The sequence below is a fragment of the Dipodomys merriami genome, unplaced genomic scaffold (genome assembly GCF_024711535.1).
Source record: "Dipodomys merriami isolate MVZ:Mamm:240054 unplaced genomic scaffold, mDipMer1.0.p SCAF_426, whole genome shotgun sequence".
Lineage (NCBI taxonomy): Eukaryota > Metazoa > Chordata > Mammalia > Rodentia > Heteromyidae > Dipodomys > Dipodomys merriami.
In genome coordinates, this window is record NW_027205893.1 from 711175 (window position 1) to 713647 (window position 2473).

General features: G+C 43.8%; 1 pseudogene; it reads left to right on the plus strand.

Moving 5' to 3' along the window:
* The first annotated feature begins 226 nt into the window (after positions 1-226).
* On the plus strand, positions 227-324 carry LOC138807652 (U6 spliceosomal RNA; annotated as a pseudogene).
* The last annotated feature ends 2149 nt before the right edge of the window (positions 325-2473 follow it).

A 2473-nucleotide genomic window follows, 5' to 3' on the forward strand; every position in this document is an offset into this window, starting at 1 on the left:
GCTTCAATGTATGATTAAACTAAAATGAAAAAATTTAAAATAGTCATTGACAAAAAAATTACAAACTGAACAATATAATTATTTTCCATTATACACAGAATTTTAGGGAAATAAGATCAGTAGCATTGTTAGGAACAATAAGGTTTCCTTGTTACAAACAGGCACCCAAGGATATAATCCTGTATAAATATTGCATCATTAACTACCTAAATTTAGAGGACATTACATGCTTCAGCAGCACATGTACCCAAATTACACCAATACAGAGATTAACATGGCAATTGCAAAGATGATATGAAAATCTGTGAATTATTCCAGATTTTTCATTCTTCAGATGCAAGAAATGAAAAACAATTATTAAAAAGTTGATTACAAAATTACAAGTGTAACAATACATGTAATTCATATAAATAAAAGTTTGACATCAGTGTATTAAATCTTCACCTTAGAAAGGCCTTTACATAGCATAATCATTATAAAACTTTAAAATTAGACAACATTGTCATTTTATTCCAAAGAAATATACTATAAGGACCTAGTAAAAAAGGAATCTTAAACTGTTTTGGTATGGAATGCAATCTGAAAGGACACATTTATTAATGAACCTATATATTATAAAACAATGTAGAATTCAAAGTCTTATATCTAGGAAAGAATAAAATAGATTATGAGCATTATACAAACAGAATACAGAATATTTTAAAGTATAATTTTTCACATAAGCACCAGAAATATCTTTAGTTTCTTTAGTACTCATTTCAACAGATAAATTAAAATTATTTCTGAATAAAAAAAGCAAAAACTCGAGGGGGTCCAAGATGGTGACGGGGAAGTAGGGGAACGCCACAGCTCTCCCCAACCAAAAAGAGAGTTTGAGTTCCAACGTTTAATCTCCCCAAGAGACCGACAACAACAAAATAAATCAACATCCAGAGAAAAACAGGAATTGAAAAGAAGAATTTCACAACAGAGAAGCTTGAAGACGCCTCCCCCAACGTCTATTGGCCACAAAGCAGCGTGCCAAGCCATGGCCAGCCCAGCCTGGTGGGAGCTGCCGGTGGCCCAGAGACACAGGGAGTTGTCTGCAGATCACCCGCACCAAAGACCCCTGAGGTAACAGTGTCAGACTGGCTGATCTTGACGAATGAAGAATGCTCTGAGCAGGGAACTTACACAACGATCCCACCCCTTCCCCTCACTCTCCATTGGAGCAGAGAGGCTCCATCCCACCAAAGCCACTCAGCCCCATGGCAGGAACCTCAGAGATATATGAGATGCCCACAGAACACCAGAGCAGAACTGAAAGGAACTGGTGCTGATCCAGAGAGTGCAAACAGAGACAAACCCCAGCAATCACAACCTGCACAGAGGCCCTCCCCACCCCTCGGGTGGAGGCCGGAGGTCCATCCCGTGGAGTGGACCCAAACAGTGTCAATGGAGGCACTGACAGAAAAGAAACACACAGAGCCACCACCTCTCAGCCTATCCCACAACCACCTCAATTGAACTGTGACTGCAATGGCAAACAACAACCTACATCACACAGAAACAACTAGCTCCAGGGTGAGTACCCCGCAGGGGACAGTGTATTCCTCAAGGGAGACCAGAGCTTCTGGGAATCCCCAGAACCCCTACCCCAAAACCTGCACCACAGGACCCACTAAAACTAGAAACTTTTCAAGAGCTCCACCAGCCCATGGATCACACTCAGCTGGCCAGGCTAGAACGAGAGAGACCCTGGAAGGAAGCTTTAACGCCCAAGCCTGGAACAGCGCCACTGGGTCAAGACACCCAACGGTGGAAGAAATTTGAACTGTGTACTCCAAGCTGCGTAATCTAGGTGGGATACACAGCAGCACAGGTCCAACACTTGTGCCCAGGCTGGGGTCTGGGACCAGGCCTGGGAATCTGGTGCCTGAGCAACATAACCAACTCCTCCCAACTGAAATCAGAAGCTGAGCATATGCCTCAGCAGAGGGGAGAAAAACAGGGAACTGCACTCCTGGTAATCAGGCCTGTGACAGCAAAAGATGCAGGGGGTTCAGGACAAGAGAAGCTCAAACCCCAAAAGAACCTGACCCATGTATTCTAGGCTAGGAATTGAACAACACAGGGCTCCAGCACCCAATAATAGTCAGGAGCTCAGGCTGGTAAGGTGCTCAGCAGTACAATGCTTGCAAGAGGCCCTGGATTTGATTCCTCAGCAAACATAAGCAGAAAGGGCCAGATGTGGTGCTATGGGTCAAATGGTAGGGTTCCAGCCCTGAGCTGAAGAGCTGAGGGACAGCACCCAAGACCAGAGTTCAAGCCCACAAATAGCCAAAAAAGTAAAACAAAACAAAACATCAGGAGACCATAGCAGACTCCAGCATCTGGGAGAGTACATCCAGCACATCCGAACTTGCCAAGAACACCTGTAGGAATAAACAGGAGCAGTCTAGGCTGCTCATCCCTTTTAAAGGCGGGAACTGCC